The 22,821-nt window shown below is 40.9% G+C and overlaps 1 protein-coding gene across 3 annotated transcripts in view; it reads right to left on the reverse strand.

Moving 5' to 3' along the window:
- Positions 1-22,821, reverse strand: part of LOC138755372 (ATP-binding cassette sub-family C member 8-like) — a 162,472-nt gene that overhangs the window by 136,550 nt on the left and 3,101 nt on the right. Inside the window, exon 2 of one of the 3 annotated variants that reach the window (XM_069921223.1) lies at positions 51-273. The exons of the other annotated variants lie outside the window; for them this stretch is intronic. The gene's annotated coding sequence lies outside the window, so the exon portion shown is untranslated. The remainder of the gene's footprint in view (positions 1-50; positions 274-22,821) is intronic. 3 annotated transcript variants of the gene reach the window in all.

A 22,821-nucleotide genomic window follows, 5' to 3' on the forward strand; every position in this document is an offset into this window, starting at 1 on the left:
GAACCTCAGTTCCCAAAACTTGCTTAGATACGTTACAGTCACGTACTTACCTTCGTCGGGAGAGGTGCCAATCGCCACCGATGACTTAACCGAAGCGAACCGCAGGAGTAATAGCGTGCATGCACGGGTGTGTTAGCATCAGCATACAGGTGATGGATCTTGGATGCAGGAGAGTGAGAGCTTCAAGATCACCCGTGTGCCGGTGAGCCAATGAGAAAGTCAGAGGGGTTTGGCTGGGTGGCGTTTGGGGAGCTGAAGGATGCAATGTCGTGTCTGAAAAGAATAAAAGAAAGTCGGCTCCATTGTGTGTTGAAAAAAAACGAGTGAGTGTATTCTTTAATTGTTTGTGAATGGGGTAATTCAGAGCTGCTACAGATATACATTTGATCCTCACCTTGTTCACAAACTTTTAAATATCCCTGGAGAACACAATTTTGCTACAAACCAAAAATTAGTTTTCACATTGTTATAAATCAGCCAAAACACCTGGAATTTAAATAGTCAAGAAACCAGATGTCATCTCCAAAAGATGACTTATCCAAGAACACAACATTCCACCATCATTCCACAGGAGAGTCTATGTCTATATATGCGCTTCTTTCTCTGGAGTGGAATTAGTACAATTTAAATATTCCTGGATTGCAATGTCAGTGGTAGGGGAGGTAAAATAGACTTAAAATAGTTGAGAGATTCTGAAGATTGATAACTACAACTGCAAGCAAATATTTGTAGAGAACATCCGACCCTATTATTAATATGGAAGTGTTTCTTTGGTTGAATAATGATGACATTGTTGGCCACTTTTACACACTTTTATGTATTTAATTATTATGATGTTTTCCTCTAGAATTTTCTCTTTTCCCCTTTCCTCTAGAATTGTGAAAATTACATGCTTCCCAGACCAAATAATCTGCTGATTCCTGGTAAAAGTCACAAGTTGCATGAAATATACCTGTTTAAGCCTTGTAAATTATTGAACTGACAGTTCACATGATATGAGAAACATTCTAAAAGAATTTTTACCTCAGTACATTGTAACAAAAAAAAAGATCATTTTGAATAACAATTACCAGTTCACAATTTATTCTGAAATCTTAACATACCTGCACAAAATGTTCAAGTTTACCATCTGATTGTACAAGTACAACCCAACAAAACAGTGTTCTCTGGTCCTCGGTGCAAAAGACGCAAACACACAACCAGTCATACCACAAATACAGACAAACAACACATATGCAGGACAAATATATGTATATAAAAATAAATGTTGTTTAAAAAATAGAGTTTTGGACCATTGGAGTGAGCAGTTCATTTAGTTGTTCAGCATTCTCACTGTCTGTGGGAAGAAGCCATTTCTCAGGCTGGCTCTGATAATCCTGCATCTCCTTTCCGATGGGAGTAGCTGAAAGATGCTGGGTTGTAGGGGGTACTCAATGATTTTTCATGCCCTCTTCAGACAATTATCCAGTAGATTACGGCAATGGGAAGTTGGGGGGGGGGGCGGTGGGGGGGAGAAAGGGAGACCCCAGTGATTCTCTCTGGCACTCAGACATGTGGATTGACCTCCGATCCACTTCTCTACAGCAACCGCACCATACTGTGATGCAGCCAGAGCTTCTGTCGAAGGTACTCTCTATTTGCCTTGTAGAAGCTTCGCCCAACTTGTTAAATTACAAAAAAGAAAACAAATTTAAAATTCTTACTTTGGTTCTAAGACAGTACCAAGTTATTTTTCTTTAACTTTCACAGGGCAGGGTGTACTTGCGGACAGGTCATTCATGAGGAGGGGAATGCAAAACATGTGTCAAATGTTATAACATGAAGTCACAACTGACTTTAGTAGACAAGAAATGAACAAAAAATAAATCAGCGTGTTCATCTGCTAAAGGGAAGACAGCATGACTGGATTGTATTACCTTTGAAGTCGGATAAAATAGGAGTACTAGAATAAATGATTGGATGAAGATCAGATAGATGATGTCTGAAACAATGAAATCAAGAGCCTACAATAAAATGTGGGAGAGAAGGGAAAGATTTGAATGTCTTTTATCTAAACATTTTATTTACATTTCAGAAGGTCAGCCACTACATTTAATGTTTCAATATTGACTTATGAAGTAATCTACATAAAATAGATTCTTTTATTCATTCTTGTACAATAAGCCATCCAGAAATGTAAACAGCAACATATTTCTGTCAAAGTCCATTTTTTTTTAATCTTGATTTTTTTTCCTTTACCACTGCTTCTAATCCTCCACAATATCCAACTAATATCACTTAATTAATAAGAGGGTAATGTAATAAGACAGCACAGGAACAGGCCCTTCGATTCACATGTCTGCTCTGAACTTAATTTAAATTAAATCTTTGCTGCTTGTTCATGACATGTATCCCTCTATATCTGTGTGTTTATCTAGAAGCTCCTTAAACACTTCTACTATATTTGCTTCCACCACTACTCCTGGCAGCTCATTCCAGGCACCAATCATTCTCTGCGTACAAGAAAACTGCCCATGTATCTCCTTTAAATTCTCTCCCTCCACCCACTATGTACACATGGCCTCAAATCAGTGACATTTTTACCTGAAAAAATGATTCAGACTGCCTATCCTATCAGCCTCCGATACTCCAGAAGAAAATAACCCAATTTTATCCAATCTTTTCTTGTAGTTCAAATCTGCCAGTTCAGGCAACATCCTGGAAAATCTTTTTTGCTCTTTTCCAAAGCCTACGCATCCTTTTTGTAATGGGCAACCAGAATAACATTCCAAGTGCACCCCAACCCAAGTTTATATATTTAAATGCAAATTCCTTATTCTTATACTCATTTCATCAGTCAATGAAGTCAAACGTGCTGTGTACCTTCTTTACCACCTTGTTCATCTCCTCTTTTAAAGATCTAGAGACCTGAACACCTAGATCCCTCTGTACGTCAATGCTTTTAAGAATTTTGCCATCAACTATGTACATTTCCCTTACATTTGACCTTCTATAGTACAACTTGTACTTGATTGGATTCAACTCCAATTGCCATTTCTGCAATTGATCTATATCCTTTTGCATTCTTTGATAATCCTCTACACTGTCCACGAATCTTAGGTCAAATGTACTTGCCCACCCACCTACTTTTTCCATCCAGGTCATTTACACAAATCATAAGCGACAAATGTCCCATCACTGATCCCTGGAGAATAGAACTTGGCACGTCTCCAGCTGGAATGTCACCTTTTGCACTACTACCCCCTGTCTTCCATGGCCAACTAATTCTAAATCCAAGCCATCGATGCACTTGAATTCCATGCATCTGAACCTTCTTGATCAGCCTACAATGAGGAAAGTTGTCAACTGCCTCACTGCACTACATGTAAACAACATCCACTGAACCACCTTTGTCAACTCTTCAAAAATATCAGTCAAATTTGTAAGACATGACCTGCCCTGCATCAAGCCATATTGACTGCCCATAATCTGTCTATGCCTTTCCAAATGGACATAAATCCTATCCTTGAGTTCCTTCTACAATAGGTTCCCTACAACTGATGTGAAACTCAGTGGCCCACAATTCCCTGGACTATCCAGATTTCTCTTCTTGTACAATGGTACAACATTAGTAATGCTCCAGTCCTCTAGAACCTTGCTGTTGCTAGTGAGGATACAAAGATCTCCATCAAGACCTAACAATCCCCTTTATTTTCCTCACTAACCTGGCATGTATCCCTTCAGGCCTGGTGACTTGTACATGTTAATGTTCTAAAAGACCCAGCACCATCTCTTGTTGTGTATTGTGTGTATAGATGTCTGCACCTTGGTCTGGAGAAATGTTGTTTTATCTGGCTGTAAATGTACCGTCAGATGATAATAAACAAACTTTCTTGACTTAAAATGCCCCAACTCATGAGCATTCTGCACACTGTGGTCCCCAAAACTATCCTTCATGTCTTTCTCCTTGGTGAATGCTAATGCAAAGTACTCATTTTATACCTCGCCCATTTCCCCTGACTCAATGTATAAATTCTTTCTTTTGTCCTTGAGGTTCTATCTTTACCCTAGCCATCCTCTTGTTTATAATGCAAGTAAAATCACCTTGGAGTTCTCTGTAATTCTAGACAGAGGGGAAAAAAACATTTCATGGCCCCTTTTGGCCTTGCTGGAGTCCTTTTCTGCAAACTTCATATCCCTCAAGGGTCCTGTCTGATTTTATCTTCCTGAGCCTACATATTCTTCCTATTTTCTTTTTGACTAGCTAGACCTTTGTTCTCTAAGATGCTCTTCTTTTACCCTGTCCTTCCTTCTTACTGGTATATACCACTACTGGATTCTAATTAGTTGGTCCTTAATTCCTGCATCAGCTCTGCAATGGTAAAAGAAAATGCAGAAACTGATAACCACGAAACTATATTATGATGCAATTCCATGAAGATCCCTGACAAGGCTTTAATTCCCAAGGCAATGTGAATAATGCTATTCCAGTCACTCTTGCCAAATTCCCCAAAATGATGAAGCCAGATGCTCAGGTTCCTGCAAAGCATATTTAAACTTGACATTGCAGATGTTGCAATTGTACATCTGGTGTGTTTCAGAGTCAATGAGTGAACTACATGAATTTTTGAAGCCACTTGTCTACTTGAGGTTAATAAAATATCTCAATGATAAATAGATATGAAATACATTTTTTTAAATAAATTTTATTTTAAATTTGCGTCAAAACATATACACAGTATTTATCCATAACATAAAAATAAAAACTACGACACAAAAGTAATAGTTTTTATATATTTTCTCCCCCTCCCCAAAAAAGTAGGAAAAAAAAGAAAAAGCCTGTCAAATAAACATATCTTTTAATTAATTAATGCAGTTTACATACCAATCTTAAACCATAACTAATTAGGGCGGGTTGGATGGGGGAGTGATGGACGCTCCAGGCAAAATCATAGCAATAAAATCCATGTAGGATTTCCAAATCATATCAAATATTTCTGGTTGATTTCATAAATTATACATTATTCTCTCTAATGGTATACAATTTAATAATACTGTTCACCATCTATTCAACCTCACAAGTTCACCAGATTTCCATGTTACAGCTTTGCTATTTCTACACTCAAAAACTTCAACTGGAAAATATATCCCAATAAAAATACTCTGGGATCCTTCAAAATTTATGTCTTCAAAACTCATCCCAATACTTATATCTTTCTAAAACTTATTTATCTTTTTACATTGCAAGACTGCATGCAGGAAAGATTCTACTTCTTTATTACATCTAAAACATTGATTGCAACAATTCGTATGAAATGCATGTAATTCGTATGGAGCATAATATAATTGATGTAAAAAATTAAATTGTACTATTTGATAGCTAACATTAGTTACACTTTGATAGCATAATTTTGACCATACTTTTTGAATCTGTATATTTAAATCTTTTTTCCCCATCTGGATTTAGATTTGAATAAATACTTTTTCTGAATAGTCTCTTATAATTTGATAATCTTATAATTAGTAATAAATTTTTCAATAAACATATCCATTATTAGATATTCAAATGGACTTTGTTTTGGTAATTAAAAACTCCTCCCTAATTTTCTTTTTAAATATAATTCAAGTTGTTAATAAGAAAAAATAGTATTATGTGGTATATTATACTTATCTTTCAATTGGTCAAAAGTAAAAAAAATCCCAAAAAACAATCCTATTTTTTTTTATTCCACAATTACACCAAACATCGAAATAACGACTATTAACCATAAAAGGAATTAAATCTAATATCTTTTTAGCCAACGGATAATTCTTCATTCCTCTTTCTGCATGTACTCCATTCCATACTTTAAGTATATTCTTCAAAAATGGAGTACCTGATTTTCCTTTTAATAATCCCTCATGTCATTTATATAAAATGTGTTCAGAATTACTTTCTCATATTTCACTCACTTCAATTTGAACCCATGGAATCTTTTCATCAGTCTGATAAGAAGACGACAAACATCTAAGTTGAGTTGCTTTATAATAATTTTTTTAATTAGCCAGTTGAGGTCCCCCTTGATCAAATTTCTGTGTTAATTTCTCCAATCCCATCCAAGGTGTTTTATCCCTCCAAATAAATCTTCTTACACTTTTATTTAAATCCTGAAAAAAACATTATTGGTACAAAAATTGGTAAAGATTGAAAATAGTATTGTATTCTAGGAAAGATAGTCATCTTCACACAATTAATCCTTTCTATTAAAGAAATTGGCAGATCTTTCCATCTTAATAAATCTTCTTTAGTTTTCTTCCATAAAAGTATGTAATTTAATTTAAATACATTATTTAAATTCTTATCAACATTAATTCCTAATTATTTAATTGCACTATTCTGTCATTTAAATTTTGTCCTTTTATCTTGAACATAGTCTGTCTCAAACATTGGCATCACTTCACTTTTATCAATATTTACTTTGTAACCTGATGCTAACCCATTCTCCACCAATCGATCATTGACTTTTTTTTAAAAATGAGGTTTGTAAGATATATTACATCATCTGCAAAAAGACTAATTTTGTGTTTTGAGTTCTTTATCATACATCTTAAAGCTCTCAGTCTCATTATCACTTCTAATCACCTCAGCTAAAGGTTCTATGGCTAATGCAAATTAAAAAAAGATAATAGACATCCTTGCCCAGATGATCTATCCAACAAAAAGGATTTTGATATTTGTCTATTTGTAATCACTTTAGCCTTTGGAGAATTATATTATGCTCTTATCCAGTTTATAAAACTTCTCAGAATTCCAAAAACATTCAGTAATTTAAATAAATAGTCCTATTCTAATCTATCAAATGCCTTTTCTGTATCTAAAGCTAAAGCCACTGATGGTATTTTTCTTTTCTGAATCATATCTATTAAACTTACAAATCTAACAATATTATTTGCTGATCTAATTTTAATAAAACCTGTTTGGTCTATATTAATCAATTTAGGTAAACATTTAGCTAATCTATTAGTTATTAGTTTGGACAATCAGTATTCAGTGGTGTAATGGAGGATTTAGACCAGCTTATGCAAGAAGGGATGCAGTTGCATCAGAAGACATAATCTAAATTCCACTATGAGGCCCAGGGATACATATGAATCAGTAGACATTATCCAACTTCCACCATGAGGCCCAGAGATGGAGTTGTCTTTTGTTGGTCGCAGACTGTCAGGAGACCTTGAAGATAATTAAATCATTTGTTCAAAGAGATAAGATCTGAAGTAAACAACTTTTGGGTAATATAAGACATGGTCCCACTGCTGAAGTTTGAGACTCTCCAAGGGGTGGCAACATCTCTCAGCAAGAAGAACTTCAAGGGTTCAGCTAACGTCCCGGTCGAGGGAGGTAGAGAAGCTGCTACCGGTGCCCCGACAACCTACTACAAGTGTGCAGTCATTGCCTCACTTCAGCAGTTGGGACCAGTCCAAGCGTTGATAAGTATAATTGGGAAGGGCTTGCATATTGTAGTGTGAATTCAGCTTTAGATTTAGTAATAAAGCCTTGTATAAACTGAACTGCTCTCGGTGTGTGTGTGTGTGTGTGTGTGTGTGTCTATTTTCTTTCGGTAGCTCAAACACGGTGACCAATCTAAAATGATCACAATGAGAGGTACAAGTTTACCCAAGACAAATGGTCTATATGAAGATGGAAGCATAGGGTCCTTCCCTTTTTTTGGAATAACTGTTATTAATGCAGTTTTAAACTACTCAGGTAAGTTCTAAAGATCTTCCATTTGATCTAACAACCCCATAAATGTCAGAATTAACAACTCTTTAAATTCTTTATAAAATTGTGGTGAGAAACCATCCTCCCCTGTAACTTTATTGTTTGGTAAAAACATTAATATATCATATAATTCTGTAACTGTAAATGGATTTGTTAATTCTGTCTTCTCTTCTAAACTTAACTGTGGCTAAGTAATATTGGACAAATATTTGTCTCTTTTATCCCCATCTTTCAAAGATTCCAATTTATATAATTTCTTATAAACACATCATTAATACCTTGTGTTTTATAAGCTAGTATTGTTCTCAATACTTGTTCAGTCTTCAATTGCCATGCTAAAACTTTACGTGCTCAATCTCCCAATTCATAATATTTCTGTCAGGTTTGTCTCTATATATTTGTATTAAGCTTTAATTTCTTTAAATCCAATATTTTCCTTTGTTCATCATTCCTTCAATTTTGCAATTATTTTTCCATCTTTAATATTTCCTTTTCCAAAGAATTAACTTCATTTATATTCTTTTTTAACCTTAACCATATAACTTAATATTTGTCCTCTTAAATAAGCCTTCAAATAATGTCATACCACAAACTTATTAGTTACAGAATGTTCATTCGGGTCCACAAAAAATTTTATAAATTTGCCTTATAAATTCACAAAAATCCTTCATTTTCAGCAATGTTGCATTAAAATCTCCATCTATAACCTATATTTTGCTCCTCTGGTAAAACTGACATAACTGAAGGTGAATGGTCAGACGATATCCTCACCTGATATTCAATACTATGAACTCTTGTCTGGAGTTGAGAGGCGATTAAAAACATATCTATACGGGAATAAGTCTTATGACTATAAGAATAAAATGAATAATCTCTAGTATCAGGATGAATCTTCTTCCAACTGTCAACAAGTTTAATTTCATTCATAAACTTTTTCACATCTTTTGTTAGCTTATTTTAAACCATAATTCCTCCTGATCTATCCAACTTGGAATCAAAGGCAAAATTAAAATCTCCTCCTGTGACAGCATGCCACTAGGCAGGCGAACCGGTCCCGCTTGTAATCCACACAGCGAGGCAGCCGGCCAAAATGGCGCCATCGGGGGTTTCCCCTTCTTCTCAGCACCGGGCTCAGAAGCCCGTGCTGGGGGACCACGTGACGCCCGAGTGGCATTGGCGCCCCTCAGTGCAGTTCTCAGCTAGGTCTGGGCTGGAAGTACAAGTCCAGCCCAGCAGCCAGCAATAAACCAGTTTTCTGCTCACTGAGCTCAACCCATCTGGTTGTGTGTTCTTTCAGTAGCAGTGTAGCTACCGCTACAATTGGTGACCCTGACTGGTTCAAACGTCTTTGAACCCCAACATGAGCGAACCTGGGATCAGTGCTATAGCCGTCAAGCTGCCTGACTTCTGGGTTCAGGAGACGGAGAGCTGGTTCGGCCATGCGAAGGCCCAGTTTCACATCCGCCAGATTTTGTCCGACATGACCAAATTCTACTATGTGGTTGCCGCCCAGGAGCAGGCCACCGCCAAACTTTGCTGCACCTCGTTCAGCTCCCGCCCGCTGAAGACAAATACGGGACAATCAAGAGAGTGTTCACTGGATCCCTGCATCCCTGCTTGGATGCTGCATCTCGACACCTTGGGGGACAGGTCTCCGGTGGAGCTGTTGGACGTGATGCTCGTGTTTATGGGTGATCATACCAACTGCCCACTCTTTGAGCGAATTTTCCTCGACCATCTACCCGACAACATCTGGCTTTTACTGGCCCAAGAGAGCTTTACCGACCTGAGGAAGGTTTCTCAGAAGGTCCAAGTGCTATGGCTCAAGCGATTCTTCCCGGAGGCCTCAGCGGTCCAGCAGGTCATGAGGCATGGGCATGACCACGCCAAGCCTGGCCCTAGCACTGCAGTAGAAAACCCAGGCCCTGCAGAGGCCACCAAGAGCGTAACCAGGGGCACGGCATCCGCTCCAGGCCTCTGCTTCTACCACCAGCGCTGGGGAGCCAGGCTTGGAAGTGTCGTCAGCCCTGCTCGTTCCAGGGAAACGAGCAGACCGGCCACTGTTAATGGCTGCGGCGGCTGGCCAAATACACAGCCTCCTCTACCTGCGGGACTCAGTCAGCAACCGGCAGTTCCTTGTCAACACTAGGGCCCAGATCAGCGTCATCTTGGCCACGGCCATCGAGTCCAGGAACCGACCTCGAGGACCTCCCCTCCGTGTGGCCAACGCAACAGAGATCAGTACGTATGGGAACAAGACAGTCCACTTCCAGATCTGCCGGCGAAAGTTCTCGTGGAGGTTCACCATCTCTTCCCTTCCAACCGCCATCCCAGGTGTTGACTTACTCCTCGCCCATGGCCTCCTGGTGGCCATTCGTGGTAGGCGTCTGGTAGACGCCCGGACTTTCCAGGCCGTTCGCCTCGACACCTCCCGCAAAGAGCAGCTGCAGATGGCTACGATCAGCACGCCCAGAGATGAGTTCCTGGCCCTCCTCAGGCTACAGTTCTCTGCTGCCTCACTGCGCCACAGGGTGTTCCACCATATCCCCACCCAGGGTCCATTGGTTCACATCAAGGCACGCCGGCACCTGCCTGACAAGCTCCAGGTGGCGAAGGAAGAGTTTTCGCATCTGCTGGAGCTGGGGATCATTCAGCACTCCGACAGCCCGTGGGCATCACCGCTCCATCTGGTCTTGAAAGCCTCCAGTAGCTGGCGCCCCTGCGGAGACTATCAATGGCTCAGCAAGACGACAGTTCCTGATCGTTACCCCATCCCTCACATTGAGAACTTTACGGCCAACTGGCATGGTGCGAGGGTTTTCTCCAAGGTTGACCTGGTGCGCGGGTATCATCAAATCCTGGTGCATCTTGAGGAAAAACCCAAGATGGCCATCATCAGCCCTTTTGGCTGGTTCAAATTCCTTCGCATGCCGTTTGGGCTAAAGAACGCCGCTCAGACCTTCTAGTGCCTCATGGACTCAGTTGGTAGGGACCTGGATTTCGTCTTCATTTACTTCGATGACATCCTCATTGCCAGCAGGGATCGGGTGCAACAGAAGGCCCACCTGCGTGCCCTCTTCTCCCGGCTGGCTGACTTCGGCCTCACCATCAACCCAGCCAAGTGCCAGTTCGGGCAAGGGACCATGCAGTTCCTGGGCCATGCCATCATGGCTGAAGGAGCCACGCCCAGTGCTACGAAGGTCGCCACTATCAAGGAATTCCCACACCCGGACAACCTCAAGGGGCTGCAGAAGTTCGCGGGTATGGTCAACTTCTATAACCGATTCATCCCAGGAGTCGTACGCATCATGCAGCTGCTATTCGCCCTCATCACAGCCAAGAACAAAATGCTCACCTGGTCCCCAGAGCCCTGCAGTGCATTCGAGGCCACCAAGGACGCCCTCGCGAAGGCTACCATGCTCGCCCACCTGCACACCGACCTGCATATGGCGCTCTCCGTCGATGCCTCTGCCACAGCCGTCAACGCCTTCGTGGAACAGCAGGTGAATTGTCAATGGAAGCCACTGGCATTCTTCAGCCAGCTTCTCCACCCACCAGAGCACAAGTATAGCGCCTTCGACCGTGAGTTACTGGGCATGTACTTGGCGGTGCAGCATTTCCACTATTTCTTGGAGGGTAGGACTTTTACCATCTTCACTGACCATAAACCCCTCACTCAGGTGCTAGCGATGGCAAAGGATCCCTGGTCGGCCCGCCAGCAGCGTCACCTCTCCTTCGTGTCGGAGTTTACCACCGACATTCGGCACAAGGCAGGGAACAACAACGTGGTTACCGATGCACTCTCACGACCGGTCATCTGCGCACTGACACCCGGCCTCAACTTCGACCAACTTGCTTGGGACCAGAAGTCCGACAAGGAGACGTGAGCCTTCAGGACTGCCATCAAGGGCCTGCGGTTCTGAGACCTCCAAACTTCTAGCGGCGAAGGCACCGTCCTGTGTGATGTTTCCATGGGCACCCCGCAGCCAGTGGATCCCCAGCAGTGGCGCAGGCAAGTCTTCCATCACATCCACAATCTTTCGCACCTGTCCAACAGGTCCAAGGTCCATATGGTGGCAGAGCAGTTCATCTGGCATGGGCTGTGGAAGTAGATCATGAGTTGGGCCAGAACATGCATCCATTGCCAGACGTCCAAGGTGCACAAGCACACCAGGGCGCCCGTGCAAGAGTTCGAGCACGTCTGGGAACGGTTCAGCCACATTCACATGGACAAAGTCGGGCCCTTACCAGTTTCCCAGGGCAACCGTTACCTGTTCACGGTGGTAGTCCTCACCACTCGTTGGCCCGAGACGATCCCAATGCTGGACACCTTCACGGACTCCTGCTCCCGAGCGCTGTTGCATGGTTGAGTCACCCAGTTCGGCGAACTGAATCACCTCACCAGTGATCAGGGCACCCAGTTCACCTCTGCGCTCTGGGCACAGCTCACCAACAGGATGGGAATAGAGCTACACTGCACCACGGCCTATCACCCACAGGCCAATGGGCTGGTTGAGCATCTTAACCACCACCTTAAGTTGGCACTTATGGCCTGACTCACCAGTCCCGACTGGGTGGATGAACTCCCTTGGTTGCTCCTGGGCATCCGCACCACGCACAAGGAGGATTTGCAGGCGTCATCAGCTGAGCTGGCATTGCCTGGTGAGTTCATCAATGTGCCTCACAACCCCCCCCCAGTGGTCGCCTCACGAGTTACCTCCCCACCTCCGGGCCCACTTGGACTCCTTAGCACCCCCACCGCCGCCCAGTCACAGCACACGGCCATCTTACGTCCCCAGTGAGCTGCACTCCACAGAGTACATTTTTATTCAGCGGGGCCTGCCCGTGGCACCTCTGCAGAGACCTTATGAGGGCTGTACAGGGTTATCCAGCGTTCAGGGTCTACATTCACGCTGGGCATCGACGGCAGGTGGGAGCTCTTTACTGTGGACAGGCTGAAGCCAGCTCACCTCAACCCCACTGAACCAGAAATTGTGGCCCAGCCCAAGAAGTGAGGCCGCCCAGCTGAAAAGGACATTCCCGCTGGTTCTGGGGGCAGCTGTGTGGTGACATGCCATTAGGCAGGCGAACCAACCACACTTGTAATCCACGCAGCGGGGCAGCTGGCCAAAATGGCACCATCGGGGGTTTCCCTTTCTCAGCACCAGGCTCAGACGCCTGCACTGGGGGACCACATGGCGCCCAAGTGACGTCGGCGCCCCCCAGTGCGGTTCTCAGCCAGGTCTGGGCTGGGAATACAAGTCCAGCCCAGCAGCCAGCAATAAACCAGTTTTCTGCTCACTGAGCTCAACCTGTCTGGTTGTGTTCTTTCAGTAGCAGTGTAGCTGCCGCTACACTCCCATAATTACTTTCCCCCTTGCATTAGCCAACTGCATAAAAACATCTTGTATAAATTTTCTATCATTTACATTTGGTGCATATATATCATCAAGGTCCAATATTCAGAATATATTATGCAATTTATCACATATCTCCCCACTTTATCAGTCATTAAATCCTGTATTTCGATTGGTAAACTTTTAGAATTAAATGAAGAGAATACCCCTCCTACCCAATCTCTCTTTAATTCATATGTTCTATTTCTGTTAAATGAGTTTCTTGTATAAAAGCCAGTTTTTTCCCCATATAATTCAATAACCTTTTTCTCTATCATATTCTGAATTCCATTAATATTAATACTAATAAATGACAATTTCCCTGCCATTAGACATCAAAATTAAAACCTATATCCATCCAACGTCCCCTTCCATCTCCCCATCCAACCCAACCCTCCCCATATATCTTACATCTATGAACAATCCAGGCCAAGAACCAAAAGAAAAGATAAAGAAAAACCACAGAGGCGTATGATGCCAAAGCATCTCTATTACCCTGATCTATACAGGATACAAAACTGGTTGCATTAGTGTCCATGATAGCGTAGTGGTCGGTATCACATTCCCCACTAACTTACTCGAAACATCATGCCATCCCTTACTACAAGTTTAAAAACAGACCTTTGGATTCATTAATATTATCCAGTATATTAGATCACGCACAATATAGGTTAAACCTTCCTCCCCTTTTAAACTCTCTCGAAACTCTATGTATTTTCAGTTACAGCAAAACCTCTCAGTTATATAATGAATTCAAGTATCTAAAATCATCTGCTGATCTTTAACAGGCAATGAATCAGCATATACCTTTTCTTCATTAGGCTCAGTAAAAAAATCTATTCCTCCCTCCTGGGACGAATACTTTCAAAACAGTTGGATATCTCAAAACAAAGGCATAACCTTTTTTCCCTAGTATACATCTTTAACCAAATTAAACTCCTTTCTCTTTTTCAACAAATCAAAAGTTGTATCTGGATAAAAGAAAATCTTATTTCCATTATAAATAAAAGGTGATCGTCTTTCTTCAGTTTGTTTTGCTGCCAGCTCCAATATCTTCTCTCTTACTTCATATGAAGGAATCTGACAAGTATTGGATGGGACCTTTGGTCATGCTGAGGTTTAGGTCTCAGTGCCCTATGGGCTCGTTCGATCTCCAAATCATCTTGAAATGCACCCTGACCCAAAGATCGTTGCAGAAATTTTTTAGTCTTGACCCTCATCCCCTTCTTTAAGTCCAATAATCTTGATATTATTCTGTCTACTAACATTTTCTAAAACATCTATTTTTTTTGAATTAACTAATAGTGCTTAGCAGCTGCTTCTACATGTACTTTTTTTCATTTGATCTTTAAGATTTTGAATCTCAAATTCATTCCCTTTAATTTTTCCATTCTCTATTTCAAATCTAGTGTCCACCTGGTGTATTAATTTTTCCATCTTATCACCATTCTTCCTTACTTCATCAGTTAACACTTCCATGGATTGTCGAAAAAATATCTAACATTTGTTTTAATTCACCAGAAGATAAAGAAGCTTCTGCACCTTGTTCTACTTTTTTCTTGATTCTAGGTCATTCTTGTTCTTTGCTTTTCCAGGTCTTCTTCTTGATCATTGGAACTGTGGGTGTCTGGAATCTTTTTTTTTAAATTTCCTCTTTTTTGTGCTCTGCTCAAGCATGAGAAATAGTGCATGAGTAGAGTCAATCCGTCATCTGATGTCGGTGGCCATTGTCAGGGGAGACCTTGTGCAACACTGTCCAAGGTCTCCCCGGCTTCTGGCTTCTCTCCTTAAGATATTACCTTATGGACAACTCCAGGATCCTTTCTTAAGGTAGGCCTCTCTTCCTTTTCTTGCTCAATTTCTTGGACAGCAGTAAGGCCTTTATCCTTTGGTGGCATTGTTGATGTCTTCCATGCATCTTCAGATAGTTTTCTTATATCTTATTGAACTTTTATAACCTTTTTTGTCACTTTTTCTCAGGTTTTTCGAGGAAAGCAGGGATGATCAGTCTAACCCCCCTTCATCACGTGGCATACCCCCATCATCACATTAATAAATAATTGAAAAGTCCCACTTTGTAATATAATTGGCAACATGGGTAAATATAACAAAATCACTGCAATTTCAGAAGCAATGTTAAGGTTCAAGGTCAATCATGAGCAAACACAAAGTTAAGCTTTGCCATGAATCAGTGTAATTGGGCAGCATAAGAGAATATGGCCAAGTTTATCGTTAGACATCAAAAATGGTTCATCGCAAAATGGGAATGTGGTTAAAATGAGAGATAGCTGACTAATTTGAATTTAAAAAAATGATCAAAATACTCAACACTAACACCAGGCCTAAGTCCCTGGATTAGAACTGGAAAGAAAAGTGATAAAAATTGTGATGGTATCACAGAAACAAATACAAACTTAATTAATGATTTGCAAAATACCTGAATTTATTCTTCAGGGCTCACTCTGAGCTTTCTGTTATCTGCTGATATAATCCTCCATCTCAGTCCTGTTCTGACCCACTTATTTGTGACCTTCTGCTGCTATAACCAGGCCAAATACAAGTTTGAGAAACAGCAATTCATCTTTGTGTAGGTACATTGCTGCTTACTGAACTCAAAATGAAATGCAGCAGTTTCATGTACTCTCTTTTTATTGAAACTAGCCGTTTCTGCCATTGGTCATCTACCTGCAATATTAGCTGAGCTGCCGAGAAGTCAGTACTGTTTAGATTTCATACCTTTTGCATTCCTTTATTTGTTTTATCACATCTAATATCTCACAGATTTTAATTTTCTCTGCCAATCTCCAACTACCATTGTCAATCTCTCAAACAGGTTACTTCAACAGTTTATTCTCTTGGCAACCTTGACTTCGACTGATTATATATTCCCTTCAGTTCTTCTCCCATCCTCAATGTAACGATTGTTTTTTTTTCCCCCAGTTCTAATGAAAGATCATCAAATTGAAATAGTAACTTTGTTCCTTTTTCCACAAATGCTGTGTGATTTGCTGACAGTTTCAGTTTTATTTCAGACTTTCAGCATCTCCATTTTTTCACTTTTCATTTTGTTTTCTTAGGGTTGGCTGACTTTAAGCAAATTGTGTTGATAAATCTAATCCAATTGGCAGTAACCAAGCCACAGCTATATTTATTCATTCTCAGGATATGGACGTCACTACCAGATTCACCATTAATTTCCAATCTTTGATTGCCTTTCAGGAACAGATGTTTAGCTCCCATCTTGAAATGATGCAGTCTATTTTGTAAAAATTAGTAATTAAGTAATTTCAGAATCTTTACCCAGCGGTGACATTTAAATGTCCACTTGTAGATATTTGACATTAAAAAGTAATCTTGAAGATAACAGTTCCCATCTGGCTCCCAGATTTATTCTTACAGAGAGTATAGGTTAAACTTTGAGAAATAGCATTGAAAAACATACTTTCTTACCTAAGTGAATTATAGAAGTAATACATAGAAACAACAGTGAAGTGTTAGTGGGTGTCAATATTAAGATGGCGGAAGGTTTGTTGAATTCGCCTCCCCTGATATGGATAGGATTCAATGTTCTGAAGACTGTACAGATCGGCCCTGGGTTACGAATGGTTTCTATTTTTAGAGACATCCATAGTCGATTTTGTCCACAAGATAGAATATACACAACAATCACTTACTAGCATAACTTTACTGCCACAGTATTGGAATGAATGATGTTATTGGTGTCATTGTATTTCCCTGCTATTCTGATAGCACAGAATTTGAATGTTCCATGGTCAACAGGTTGTATCCATATGCTTGAAGCACCTGTAGCACAGAATTAGAATGTTCCATGGTCAATAGGTTGTATCCATATGCTTGAAGCATCTGTAGCTATCACCTTGTTTAATAGATTGACCTTGTTGGTCAATCTCCAATAAGTGACACTCTTAAGTGTCCTCCTGCAGTGAAATTCACAGCCTGTCTTCTGAAGAGGCAATGGTGGTCTGATTATTTCAGGGAGGTTCCCCAGGACTGGTTCTTATTTGAATTTAATATTTATGTGTGTGGTGCGCTGTTAGCCAGAATCAGACATACACAAGGTAAAGACTGTACAACAGGCTTTAATCCACAAAGACTTTCACAGAGCCAGGCTGGCTCTAGCTGCAGTAATTCTGAGACTTCGGGAGGCCGGCGCAGGCTTATATCCCGGAGGGTGATTGCCACCCGACTGGGTGGGGCTTGATTCATTCAGGCCGACTGATTGACAGCCGGCCAGGTGTTGTCCTGTCCCCTTACACTCCTGCAGGTACAGAGGTTGCCCCTGCAGTAGGCTGGCAGTACACTCCTGCAGGTATTGATGTTGCCACCTGCAGTAGGCCGGTGGTGTACCACCACAATGTGAGCATGTTTTAATGTATTTAATGTAGACATTCATAACTGGAGAGAACCTGTAGCTGCTCCTATGCAGGCGAGTGAAGTTCATCCAAGATTTTCCTGACAGACATTGTAGGAAGGGATTTGTGAAAATGAAAGACCCACCCCTTATCAAGTATATAAATGCAAAATACTAGATGATGGAAAACAATTAGAAGCAGAAAATGCTGGAAATAACTTAATTACATAATAACTTGAGGATCAACTTCTATTCCTCATGGATTCCCTTAACACAGTGGTTTTCAAACTGCCCCCTAAACTCACATTCCACCTTAAGCAAACCCTATGCCATAACTCCTCTGTGATTAGTAAGGGATTGCTTAAGATGGTACGTGAGTGGAAGAAAAAATTTGAAAACCACTGTTTTAATCATACCAAATTTACTCATTATGTGCATGGTTTCACAACTAAGCTAGGAGGGGTTGTGTGCACGGAAGAGGGGGTCAGGAAGCTCCAGTGTGATTTGGATAAATTGAGAGACTGGGCAGATACATGGCAAATGCACTACAATGTGGATAAATGAGAGGTTATCCACTTTGGTAATACAAACCGGAGGGCAGATTACTATTTGAATGGCAATAGATTAAGAGATGGGGAAGTGCAGAGAGACCTAGGGGTACTTGTACACCAGTCTCTGAAGGCGAGCATGCAGGTACAGCAGGCGGTTAAAAAGGCAAATGGTATGTTGGCCTTCATATCAAGAGGGTTTGAGTATAGGAACAAGGATACCTTACTGCAGCTGTACAGGGCCTTGGTGAGACCCCACCTGGAGTATTGTGTGCAGTTTTGGTCACCTTATCTAAGGAAGGATGTTCTTGCAATGGAGGGAGTGCAGAGGCGATTCACAATTGTTAGGTCTGCTTTGTTCATGAATGAGTGAGACAAACACCAGGCTGAGTCGAAATCAGGGTTCTTTGTTCTTTATTACCGGATTGTAACACTTGCGACTAACAAAGTTAGTCGGAGAATACATTCTGCCGTTATCAGCAAAATGGTGATTTTTTATACCCTTGGATATGTGCTTAGAACATCATCATATCATTACTTGTCCAATGACTAAAACTGTTGCTATCCTTTCCCTGCTAGCTTCCTGCCTCTCAATCCATCAATGTCTCTCTTATCTTGTAAGTACAAGGATGCATTCTGTTACTCCTTAGTACTGGGTGACTCCTTCTCCGGTCCCATCTCATGATGTTTTACCTAACAGGAGTACAAGGACACCTCCCCTTCTTGTTACTGCCCTGTACAGGGTAACTCCCTACACATTCCCATCTCATGATGTTTTACCTTACACCAGGCTGATACCTGGAATGGCAGGAATGACTTATGAGGAAAGATTGCGCAAATTGGGATTGTACTCCCTGGAGTTTAGAAGATTGAGAGGGGATCTCATAGAGACATATAAAATTCTGGACAGAATGGATGCAGATGGGATGTTTCCAATGATGGGAAAATCCAGAACCTGGGGCCATGGTTTGAGGATAATAGGCAAACCATTTAGGACCGAGATGAGGAGGAATTTCTTTACCCAGAGGGTGGTGAATCTGTGGAATTCACTGCCACAGAGGGCAGTAGAGGCAGGTTCATTAAATATATTTAAGAGGGAATTAGATTTATTTCTTCAGTATAAGGGTATTAAAGGTTACGGAGAGAAGGCGGGGACGGGGTACTGAACTTTAAGATCAGCCATGATCTCGTTGAATGGCGGAGCAGGGCTCGAAGGGTCGAATGACCTACTCCTACTCCTATCTTCTATGTTTCTATGTTTAACTCAAAATCAAATGGGCCAATAACAATTTTTATATAACTATAAAACAGTTTATGGCATGGAAACAGGCCATCTCAGCCCTTCAAGTCCACGCAAAATATTTCAATAATAATTGGGTCTAGAGCAGTGGTTTTCAACCTTCCCTTCCCACTCACATATCACCTTAAGTAAACCCTTACCAATCACAAGAGCAGTTATGGCATAGAGATAGCTTAAGGTGGAATCTGAGTTTACGAGGCAGTTTGAAAACCACTGCCTTAAACCTAAGTTTAAAAAAATAAATTTTCCAATTTTAGGTAGCACACCTCTCTGAAGTAAAGATTCACATGCACCTCTTTAACCTCATCTATAGCATTTGGTACACCTGAGGTAGCCTCCTCTACATCATTGAGACTAAACCCAGATTGGGAACCATTTCACAAAGCATTTATGCCCAGTCTGCATTGGGTATCCTGCACTCCCAGTTCCATGCCATTTCAACTACAATTCCCACTCCCACACAAATCAGTCTATCTTGGGTCTTCCACACAGTCAGTGAGATTCAAGGTAAACGAGAGAAACACCATCTTGTATTGCACCTGGGCAGTTTACATCCCAATGGTACGAATTTTCTAATTTAAATTAAAGAGCCCCTTCTTCTGTACCCCTTTTTTTCTTCACTTTCTCCCCATTATCTGTTATGAGACCCTGACACCACAATACTTTCAGGATACAAGACAGGATTGTGAGGGAATATTCTTACCTGATCTCTAACCAGCTAATGGCTATGCAGTTTCTGATGTACTACTGTCCAAATAAAGTTTGCATGCTCTCCCTATGACAGGTATTCTGGTGTATTCCATCAGAAAAAGTTGATGACAGATTCATTCACATTTTAAATTGCCATTGGTTTAAGCTCATGGCAGGAAAATTGTAAGGAGTCAATTGAGAATATAATATAAAGGCAATATGTTAGAGAATATAATTTTTAGAATGAGACCAATGGGAATGTTCTGAGAATTGGCATACAGTTGGTGGATTGAATGACCTCCTTCCGTATCAGAAGAAAATATGACAAATATTTTGCAATACATAAAAATGTGGGAAAAATTCAGCAGGTCATGCAACATCTATAGGAAATAAAGTGTAACTAATGGTTCAGGCCTGAGCTCTTTATCAAGGTCACCCATAACCCAGCTACATTCCTTGTGTGCTGTCTATCTAGAGTTTGCATTTTCCCTAGGCCTGTGTGGGTTTCATCCAGGAGCCCCAGATTCCCCCACATCTGAAAGTTGTTCCCGTGTCCACTGAAAATTGACATAACATTTATGTTATGCACTGAAAAATAAAAGTCAGCAGATGCTGGGATTGTACACAGAAATTCTGGATGAACTCAAACCAGTCTTGCAACATCCATAGGGGTAAAGATACACTTCCAATGTTTCAGGCCTGAGCCTTTCTTCAAAGTATGAGTTTTTTTTTAAATGGGCGTTAGTGATGTTTATTTTATTCTAATAAATAAACTTGGGTTCTTTTGTATTAATTATTTTTTCTTAATAACTCAATTTCATGGGGCATCCATTTTGAATCTAGCCTGAGATGGAACATTCATCTCCAACTCCCTCTAGTGGTCAGGATGATTACCAATTCCCAATCACCATATCCCCTTTTCCTTTAGAAGTTCAATCTAGCAACATTACAGTATTCATTTCAATTTAAAATTAAACAAACATCAACAGCACAAACTTTTTAAGTGTGCAGTTCTTTTTCTTTTAGAGATTTAGCCTGTCAAGTGCTTTGATAACGCATGTGGATCTTCTCAAAAAAGGTACATGTGTCAGCTCCGCTGGTCCACTGCTGTCTAGCACTGGTGGTGTTTCTTCTGCTGTACAGGCTGGATCTTCTGCATTTGTCTGTTCTTGCAGTGTCATGCATTTTCTGTAGGCTTTTTCAATTCCTCCTCAGTATTTGACGGTCCTCTGTTCTGACAGTGTAGGATCTTGGATTTACATCTTCCAGACCAGTGATTTTTTTATCCCAGGTGTTGGAATCTCTGAATCTCACTGTGTCTTGTTGTGCCAGTGGCCCTAAACTTCTTTCTGACTTGTTACAGTTTGCTTTTTGCCTCCTTTGCAGATGCTTTTGTTTCCATTTGACATCTATTCTTTGTTCAGGTCAGTAGAGTAGGGAAGTGTAATGCATAGTCTACATCTCATCTGGAGCTCAGTGGGGTGTCATTCCATGTTCAAGAGGTGAAGCTCGGCCACCCAACAGAGTTAGATGAGGATCTGAGCCACTGTTTTGTGCTTTTTTAAAAAAATATATTTTATTTCTATTTTTTAAAAGTCAAACATGCAATCACAAGAAAAATATTTCAAATACAGAAAAGAGCGAGTGATCTATAATACATGATGACTGTAATCCCTCATCCCACCCACCAGCAACCCTCCCAAAGGTAAAGAGAGAATTAGTCAATAACCAGGAGCTAATTCTTCCCATCCAGGTGGAACAGATCACTCCTCTGGTAAGTCTGTTATGATCATGAGTTCCTTTGGCTGCTTTAGGTGATGTATCAGACACGTCTCACAGCTTGAATCCATTCTTTCAATGTCAGCATTTATCCCTGGCCAATAAACTGTAGTTCTGGCCCTCCTCTTGCATTTTTCCTTTCCAAGGTCCCCTTGGATTGGGGTAAAGAGTTGATAGGCATGTTGGACCTCCTTTAAACCTCTCCCTTTCACCTTAAACCTATACCCTTTAGTTTTAGGCATCCCTTATCAAGGGAAGCAAACAATTTTGATAGCTTTACAGCAGTCTAAACCCTTGCCGCTCCTGTGTCTGGGAATTGTCGGGTTGTCTTTGTAGGGTTTGTGAGATGTTCAGCATTGATTTTCTTGAGGCAACTTCATGGTTTTTATTCTTATTTTGGCCTTAGGCCAATAGCAATAATAACTAGGCTATGACCAGTTTGAGAGTAAGCATCCTGGTATGGGTGATAAGTACATCCATCAATCACACAGTATTGTTGACCTGCAACCATCAGGAAGGAGGTACAACAGCATCAAGATTAGGAATGCTATGCTGGGAAATAGCTCCTCTTGCAGGCAGGAAGATTGATGAAAGGTATTCTGGAACTTTGTGTCTCTATAAATAAATGAGTAAATTATTCCAAATATTTAGTTTATATTATATCTTTATGTCTAAATGTGATTTTTATGTGCTGTGCATTATGTGTATGAGAGTGTACCAGGGTTCAGAGAAACTCAGTTTCATCTGATTGTGTATGAACAGGCAGATAATAATAACTTGATGATCTAATCTAAAAAGGTACCAGTGCTTGGATCAGGGGTGTTGCCATGAAATCCTAAACTTATCTCTTTGGTGAGGCAGGCTGTTGATTATGACAAAACAGATTGCCCAGCATTTTGTTAGGAGGACCCAATTGGAGTCAGCCTCCTTAATGCCTCCTCCCTAAAACAGATCATAACAGAGGATTGCATCTGCATGATTCTTTCATCTACAAGAAT

This window comes from Narcine bancroftii, chromosome 2, assembly GCF_036971445.1.
Source record: "Narcine bancroftii isolate sNarBan1 chromosome 2, sNarBan1.hap1, whole genome shotgun sequence".
NCBI lineage: Eukaryota > Metazoa > Chordata > Chondrichthyes > Torpediniformes > Narcinidae > Narcine > Narcine bancroftii.